A 9,710-nucleotide genomic window follows, 5' to 3' on the forward strand; every position below is an offset into this window, starting at 1 on the left:
GAAAGGGGGAAAAAAAGATGGAAGAATAAAGAGGAATAAAAAAGAACAAAAGAAGGGGAAAAAAGCATCTCCTAAAATGATAACCATAGTTACCTCCAAGAGGGATTATTATGAATAAAATTTTACCGATTTTTCATAAAGGGCATATACTATTTTTACAGTCAGGAGAAACTACATATAAGAAAAAAAAATTAAAGCTGCTCCACTGGGTCAGGTGATTTCTTTCAGACAGGAAGACTCTCTAAACTCTTGGGAAACAATCAGTTCCTCTAGAATGGGAGCAAGTCCTACTCTTTTAGTCGAACTTTTATAAAGCTTTTAGAACAGCGCCATGCTCAGATAACCACTCAACAAATGAACCGGACTTATTATTCATTCTTTATAAAATTCTAATGACAAGAATTTTGAAATATTGATAAATATTTGTTAGAATCAGCAGCAGAGATTATTAGATTTTCCTTAAACTTAGATAACAAAAAAGTATTATTATTATTTTGCAAAAAATATTTCAGCAATCACATTTAAATTTTTTTTATTTTTTAAATTATGAAAATATAATAACACATTTATAGGAGACTTGGAAAATACAGAACAAAGTTACATACAGTTCCATTATATATTGTTGCTGTTCATTGTTCAATCACGCATCATGTCTGACTCTTTGCAACCCCATGGACTGCAGCATACCAGGCTTTTCTGTCCTTCACCAACTCCTGGAGTTTGTTCAAACCATGACCACTGAGTCAGTGATGCCATTTAACCATCTCATCCTCTCTCGCCCCCGTCTCCTGTCTTCAATCTTCCCCACAATCAGGGTCTTTTCTAATGAGTTGGCTCTTCACATCAGTTGCCAAAGTATTGGAGCTTCAGCTTCAGTATCATTCCTTAAAAGTTTTAGTTGGAGTTTCCACATCAAGCTCTCAGAAATTAATAGAATGAATAGACAGAAAAGTAGAAGTGTATTGTAGACCTGAAAAGCACTATGAACCAATTCAACATAACTAAGATTTATACAATTTTCATACAACAGAAGGACACAATTTCTATTCAAGTTCCTGTAGACTATAAACCAGGAGACGCTGGAACATATCCAGTGCTATAAAACAAGGTGCAAAAACCTCATGGTCTAAAGGTATTGAAATCATACAGTCTGTTCTCTTACCACTGTAGAATTATGTTAGAAATCAATATCAAAAGATACTTTAAAATAACCCACATATTTTCAAGTACAAAGTGACATTTACTAAGAGAGATCTTAGACTTAGCCATTGAAAGCCTCACTAAAGTTAAAAGACTAAAAAACACAGAGGGTGATTGCAGAGAAGAAAGCATTTAAATGAGAAAGTAATATCAAAATGATAAATTAATATCAAAGATATTAAAAACCCCATGTATTTAGAAATGCCCACTTTTAAATGATGAGTGTATCTAGGAAGCCATGAAAAGGAAAATTAGAAAATATTTGTAACAGAATAAAGATGAAAAGAGAATTTTTCAGAATTTGTTGTATGCAGCTGAAGTTGCTCAATGCAGCTAAATAGAGTGTGGAATCTCAAATAAGGTATGAAAACAAATAATGGAGACTAGCATAAAATTTCATGAAATTTAAACAAAATTTGTACTTTTAGTTAATAATAGTTTATCACTTGTTATTTTATTTTATTTTTTTTTTTACAGCATGGTATTTCCTTCTACTCTCAGAATTGGAGTAATCACATTTATTTCTTGAGATTTTAACCTGAATTATTATTGAATGAATCATTATAGCAAAGACATTATAGCATTTCTTAGACCACCTGTGATTTTGAATTTTTTCTACCTGCATCTCCTTCTGTGAAAATAAAGATCCTTTGGAGTCACTACAAGAAGTGGTGTAGGTAGATACAAATTCTTATTTGGGCGCAGGCTCCTCCTCCGGGCTCCAGTTCTGCTGGAGACGCAGCCCAGCGACTACATCGCCTTACAGCGATCTTCGGAGCGGGTCGTCTGGCCTTGCCCTACTGCAAGGGCTGCGGTGTCCCCGCGCGTTCGCAGGCAGGGTGGAACAGCCAGCCACTCTCCCAGCCTCGGTGGTTTGGTGAACACAAGCCCCAGCGTGCCTGGAGAGTGCAACCCCTCGCCCGGCCCGGCAAGTCCCGGGCGTGAGCCGCGCTGACCGAAGGAGTATGGCAGCCTCTGGGGTAGAGAAGAGCAGCAAGAAGAAGACCGAGAAGAAACTTGCTGCTCGAGAGGAAGCCAAATGGATGGCAGGTTTCATGGGCGTCATGAATAACATGCGGAAACAGTGATTTAAATCCACCACCCAACTATAGTTGAATCTACAGTCTACCCAGGGATCTGTACCCAGGGTCAACTTGAATTCACGCTGGGAGGGACTGATTGCACAACCTTGTTGACAAGCCACACAAATCCAAAGAAAACACTGTGTGATGTGATCCTTATGGTCCAGGAAAGAAAGATACCTGCTCATCGTGTTGTCCTTGCTGCAGCCAGTCATTTTTTAACTTAATGTTAACTTAATGAATCAAAGTCCTTTGAAGTGGAGCTCAAAGATGCCGAACCTGACATTATTGAACAACTTGTGGAATTTGCTTATACAGCTAGAATTTCTGTGAAGAGCAACAATGTTCAGGCCTTGTTAGATGCAGCAGATCAGTACCAGATTGAACCTGTGAAGAAAATGTGTGTTGATTTTTTGAAAGAACAAGTTGATGCTTCAAACTGTCTTGGTGTAAGTGTATCAGCAGAGTGTCTAGACTGTCCTGAATTGAAAGCAACTGCAGATGACTTTATTCATCAGCATTTTACTGAAGTTTATAAAACTGATGAATTTCTACAACTTGACGTCAGGCGAGTTACACATCTCCTCAACCAGGACACTCTGACTGTGAGAGCAGAGGATCAGGTTTATGATGCTGCAGTCAGGAGGTTGAAATATGATGAACCTATAAAGTCAGGTTTCCTCTTAAAGAATTTCTTAAGTAAAACAGTACAAGCTGAACCACTTATTCAAGACAATCCCGAATGCCTTAAGATGGTGATAAGTGGCATGAGGTATCATCCCCTTTCTCCAGAGGATCGAGAAGAACTGGTAGAAGGCACAAGGCCCAGAAGGAAGAAACATGACTACCGCATAGCCATTTGGAGGCTCCCAACCACAGTCTTGTAGATATTTTAACCCAAAGTTGAAAAAATGAGTGTGCTGCACAAGCCTGGAAATGAGGCTGTAACTTCAGAAATCTCATTTGATGTCTTGCTTTGCTCTTATAAATGGCACATACTTGGTGCTCTTCTGTATACTCACAAATTCTTAGACTTATAGTGGAAAAATTTAAATAATTGAGGATATAACTACCAATAAAAACATTCTTATTCCATCAATTATTACTCATTTCCTAATGTTAACACTATTAGCACCCCATTATAATATTTATTAAATATTTCTGTTGGAAGTTTCACCCTCTCCTTTCTTTTTGCTAAAACTACATCTTAAAAATTTTCACCATTTACTTTTATTTAATATTTTAATATAAGTTGATTGTCTTTATTATTTTTAATATTAAAAGTCAGGAGGCTGATTTCTCTATAAGTTATTATTTACCTTGAATTTCCAAAGTGAACATTATTTCATTTTCCATTTCAAGTAGACTGCTTAATAATAAATACTGTATAGGAATTGTTTTAAAATTCTTGAATTTAATATTATCGGAGATGTTAAAATAGTTTTAACTATCATTAATGGAACTCATTGATATGTGTCCTATATCTGTCCCAAATGATTATTTTCATTGAATTGATCTCCTTCAAAGAGACAAAATAAGCAGTACTACTTAATTGAATTATCTAGAATTAAGCAGTATCCCTATAGTGTTGTCTTTAGATATTCCTTGGATATCACTCATGAGAAGCAGCAAATGTTTATATTAATTGCTGATTGAAAGATGATAAGAAAAAATATTAATTTTTTTCTAGTAGATAAAGTAGTAGAAATCTTGGGTTGTTATACTGAATTGAAATGATACTGTTCTTGTCGTCCTTTCATGATTTCTGCTGAGCCTCCTCTTCCCCTTCCTCACTGTATTATTGTACTATTATACTACTATTAGCTATGCCAAAAACTAACAAAGTAGCTAATAGTAGTATATTGGCTGGCTTTGGAGAAGGAAATGGCAACCCACTCCAGTGGAACCTGGTAGGCTACAGTCCATGGGGTTGCAAAGAGTTGGACATGACTGAGCGACTTCACTGGGACTGGCTGGCTTAAGCTATCATTCTGGTGGTCACTTTATTTGAAATAAAATAACTTATAAGAGGAAAAGGCAAGCTGTCCTTGAATTTCCCTTAAAGTTTGGAACATAAAGTTGTCATAGGCTTTTCCTCATTATGTAAAGAAAGGGAATGTATCCTGATAGCCCCAAATATTCAAATCAGCTCCATTACCTGTAAAGAATCACCTGCCAATGCAAGAGACTCAGGAGACTTGGGTTCAATCCCTGGGTCAGTAAGATCCCCTGCAGAAGGGCATGGCAACCCACTCCTGTGTTCTTGCCTGGAGAATCCCATGAACAGAGGAGCCTGGTGGACTACAGCCCATAAGGTATCAAAGAGTCGGACATAACTGAAGTGACTAAGCATGCACACATGCATTTCCAACACTAATCTTTTACCATACAAATCAATTTCAATATCTAAAGAGAAACATAATAATAATGTTATCTTGGATTTAAGCATGTTGACCTCTGTGAATTATTTCTACTGAATGTTACTGTATTTTGCCATGGCCTTAGGTGATTTGATAGTCATAATCTACTATTAGCTATGCCAAAAACTAACAAAGTATCCTCTTCTTAAGTACAAATAAGATTTTGTATCTACCTACACCACTTCTTGTACAGGTGTAATATGATGCTTAAATTAAATGAGAGTATTTTAAGCCAGTATGTTTTGCTACTTGGATGGAGGAAGCATGTAAATCCTACAATTTTGTCATTGTGATGACTCATTAACATGCCATTGTGTTAATGTACCATCCTGTTGTTGAAGAGAGCTAGAATTAACATGCACCTTTAAATGTATTTATGTGCAAATATACATATACATACATATTTTATAAAATAAAAATGAATATATGTATATTTTTTCCTTCTGCTTATTGTATTTTTAAACAACTTAGCAAATAATTTAGTCAAGGTTATTGCCCTAATTTGAAAAAAACTTTGAATTTTGGCACCAAAAAAAAAAATGCTTAAGAATTGAACATTTTGTTTGTATTATATTGTCTTTTATTTACTTTTATTAAGTAACAATAAACCAAAATAAACCACAAAGTGCTTGTGCACTTAAATACCTTCAGTGAATTTAAAGACTTACAGAATTAATGGTTTAGGCAGACTTTCTTTGAGCAACAGAAACAAAGAGAAATCAATATGCCTATCTGTCAGAATTAAGCAGTTTTATATTCTGATCCACTAAATCTATCCTCAGTTAAATACGAAAGAAGAAATATCCAAAGCAATAAATCTGGATATGTAAACTTTCATAAAGAGATTCTATAGTCAAAAAATGTTAGAAAGGTTTAAATATCTTATTCCTTTTTGTATTTAAAAAAAGATTTTTTAAAATCTTTTAAGTGAGAATTGCTTTTTAAAAAAATCACTGACACCAAACATCTGCTTCTTTTCAGCTCATCTGCAACTGAGTAAAATAGAAAGGGGGGGGGGGGGAAACACCAACTTTGCACAGTTATGCCATTAAAAAAAAAACCAAAACCTTAATATCACTCTTAAAACTCTGCATGTATATACTGAAAGTTAAGCAAATGAAAATATTCCAAACTGTAAGAAGTGAATAAAAAGAGAAATTAAGAAAAAGAAATACTAACAAGAATAGTCTGGTTAATTCCAACCAACAGGTAGAAAACTGCAAATCAAAAACTAAAACACATTGCAAAAACTGCTGCACCAACTAAACAAAATGAACCCAACTATTCTTTTTTGAGCACATTAAACCAAAGAAATGACTGAGAGAACTTATTCAAATGATAATGGTATGTATGCGCCTAATCAACATACTGTCAATCCAAAGTGAACTGAGCTAACACTTCTTTCTATTTATACTTTCACTTAATCTCAGGCAGAAAGTAATTAATCAACCAATATAACCGGTTATTTTGAATCAACTAAATAAAACAGTAGAGAATAGGAATATTTCCGCTTTACAACCAGTTATTTTGTTACTTCTAAGAGAAGCTGTATTAAATGGAGCCATTTCTAGGGGAAGTTCTACTGATTTAACCCATTTTAGCCCTTATTAAGAATAAATACAGTAGAAATCAGGAAAGGGATCTGGAAGACAGCGCACTAGTAAAGATGACATTTAATTCTGTACCGATACAAAGTTATCTTTAAAAAGCTTCTATCAACAAGCATCATTATCCCTGAAGAAATTGAGGATGTTAGTCAAAATGCTTATGTCACTAAAAGAGAAAAGAATGGAGTCTTGAAGTTATGGTAGTCATGTTGGTTTTGTTCACATGACTTTTACCTCTAAGCCTCTCCATTCTTTTGCCCAAAGACAGTTATATTTTACAAGATAGTTATATTTTACACTATTCATGTAACTTTCTAAAATATTAATCACTATTTCCTAGTCCTGATAATGATATATTTTCTAATTGCATCATAACAAAGTGAGTAGTTTAAGAAATAACTAACTATAAGAAAGAGACTTTTACTTTCTTTGCCTCATTATCTCTATTTTGCAGAAGCCAAAGTGAATTCTGCTAGTCATATCGAGCAGGGATATTTTAAGGATATTTTAAGGATCAATGGCATGGGTTACAGAGCTCTCAAAGAATGGTGCTATGGATGTATTACGTCTTATTGCTGTATTTTAAGCAAATGGGATCTCAGGCCCTTCAGAGAGATGGATAATCCCTTCAAATCCTTAAAGATTTGAATAATAGCTATAAGTAAGACTGGTGTTTAGTAAATATAATTTGATAACTGTATAAAGATATAATCCCATGTGACTAGGCTTTCAAGAAGAAGAGTGAAGAAAACAAAAAGCTATAATAGTTAGATTTCATCGAATCATGTGAAAAAGTGAAAAAGCAGCTTGCATGCTAAAGAGACTTTGGGGAAATGTTGAAGATGGCATGCATGCATGCTAAGTTGCTTCTGGAGTGTCCAACTCTTTGCAACCCTATGGACCATAGCCTGCCAGATTCCTCTGTCCATGGGATTCTCCAGGCAAGAATACTGGAGTGGATTGCCATGCCCTCCTCCAGCGGATCTTCCCAATCCAGGGATCAAATCCACGTCCCTTACATCTCCTGCATTGGCAGAAGAATATAAAAAATAGTACAGTGGAGGGGGTCAAACAGACATGCAGAGTATGTCAAAATGAAGCAAAGAGGGGACTTTCCTAGTGGTCCAGGGGCTAAGACTCTGCACTCCCAATGCAGAGGAACCAGGTTTATCCTTGGTCAGGGAACTAGACCCCACATGCCGTAACTAAGAATTCAAGTTTACATGCCGAAATGAAGGTCTAAGATCTTGCATGCTGTAACTAAGACCTGGTGCAGCCAAATAACAATAAATTTTTTTAAAAATTGTTAAGTAAAAAATTAAAAGAAATCATCAACAGTGATCCATACACTTATGATAGCAGGCATTAACAATGTTAATAGATGCTTAGGAGACACATTGGTCAAGATGGATATCAATCCTGATGTCTGGCCATGACAATAAGTGTATCTGGGCTATTTTGCCATCATGATATAGTGGTTAGAAATGTGGTCTCTGGTGCTAGACTCTCCGGATTCAAACACCAACCTATGTCACACATATTGGCTGTGTGACATAGACATGATACCCACTTTCCCTCTGCCTTCATATCTTCATCTGTAAAATGGAAACAGTATTACTGTCTACTTCTGAAGGTTTTCATGTGGGTTGAGTGAGCTATTATATGCTAATGTATGTTGAGTGCTTAAAGCAGTTGCAGGTGTGTGTGTTATTAGACATTTTGAACCGAGACGCCAATATTTACGAACCATGTTATATCATTAATCAGTGAGCCAGTCAAGTATTTACAGATCACCCTCAGTGGGTCCAAGGTCTACAGAGATTTCAAGACAGACAAAGGATCACACAAGAACCTGAATTTTTTTTTTTTTTTTTTTTTTGCTAGCTAGTGGGGGCTTCCCAAGTGGCTCAGTGGTAAAGAATCCACGGGCCAATGCAAGAGGCACAGGAGACATGGGTTCAATTTCTTTGTTGGGAAGAACACTTGGAGAAGAAAATGGCAACCTGCTCCAGTGTTCTTGCCTGGAGAATCCCATGGACAGAGGAACCTGGTGGGCTACAGTCTATGAGGTTACAAAGAGTCGGACATGACTTAGGGACAGCAAACATGCACGACTAGCCAGTATAGCAAATATAAACTAAAGGAAAATGGCAGTATTAAAGTAATATAGCAGTTAAAGAGGCTCTACCAAAGAAAAACACAGTTTGGTCATTTAAGGATCATGCTTTACAATGGTAAACTAGTTCCCACTGACTCTAATATAATAAATGTTCAGGTATAATCATGCCATTCAGACTGCACAGACCTTCGCTGGCCTCCTGGGTAGCCCTAGAACCACTTTTTCTGAAAAGTCAGTTTTGAGTTCATAACGCCCTTTTTAAGGTTCAGTTGCTGTTTCCATTTTAAATTTTGGTATTCCAGATTATAAATTATTACCTTTAATTGGCATCAAGATAAAATTTTAGAGTATATTTGTCAGCTTTAATGTAAACTATTATTTTAGGGGAAAAAAATGTCAGCAATGAGTAAAAGGAAGAGTTTGTTTCCCTGCATATCCTTTGAAGAATTACAAGTAATAATCACTCCACTTTCCGACCTTCAGTTTAACAATGTAGTAAATGAATTCGAATGTTTGCAAATCTTTAATATGAGTAGAAGCCATTTTAATATGGATTCTCAAATATCTAAATTTGAAGCACTGTAAGAGCCTTGAGCAAAAACAATACCCAGCTGTGGATGTGACTGGTGATAGAAGCAAATTCCAATGCTGTAAAGAGCAATATTGCATAGGAACCTGGAATGTCAGGTCCATGAATCAAGGCAAATTGGAAGTGGTCAAACAAAGATGGCAAGAGGGAATGTTGACATTCTAGGAATCAGTGAACTGAAATGGACTGGAATGGGTGAATTTAACTCAGATGACCATTATATCTACTACTGCGGGCAGGAATCCCTCAGAAGAAATGGAGTGGCCATCATGGTCAACAAAAGAGTCCGAAATGCAGTACTTGGATGCAATCTCAAAAACGACAGAATGATCTCTGTTCATTTCCAAGGCAAACCATTCAATATCACAGTAATCCAAGTCTGTGCCCGAACCAGTAATGCTGAAGAAGCTAAAGTTGAACAGTTCTATGAAGACCTACAAGACCTTTTAGAACTAACACCCCGAAAAGATGTCCTTTTCATTATAGGGGACTGGAATGCAAAAGTAGGACGTCAAGAAACACCTGGAGTGACAGGCAAATTTGGCCTTGGAATACGGAATGAAGCAGGGCAAAGACTAACAGAGTTTTGCCAAGAAAATGAACTGGTCATAACAAACACCCTCTTCAAACAACACAAGAGAAGACTCTATACATGGACATCACCAGATGGTAAACACTGAAATCAGATTGATT

General features: G+C 36.1%; 1 pseudogene; it reads left to right on the plus strand.

Annotated features, from left to right (window-relative positions):
- Positions 1-2,293: 2,293 nt before the first annotated feature.
- On the plus strand, positions 2,294-3,483 carry LOC129647279 (kelch-like protein 7; annotated as a pseudogene).
- The last annotated feature ends 6,227 nt before the right edge of the window (positions 3,484-9,710 follow it).

This window comes from Bubalus kerabau, chromosome 3, assembly GCF_029407905.1.
Source record: "Bubalus kerabau isolate K-KA32 ecotype Philippines breed swamp buffalo chromosome 3, PCC_UOA_SB_1v2, whole genome shotgun sequence".
Lineage (NCBI taxonomy): Eukaryota > Metazoa > Chordata > Mammalia > Artiodactyla > Bovidae > Bubalus > Bubalus kerabau.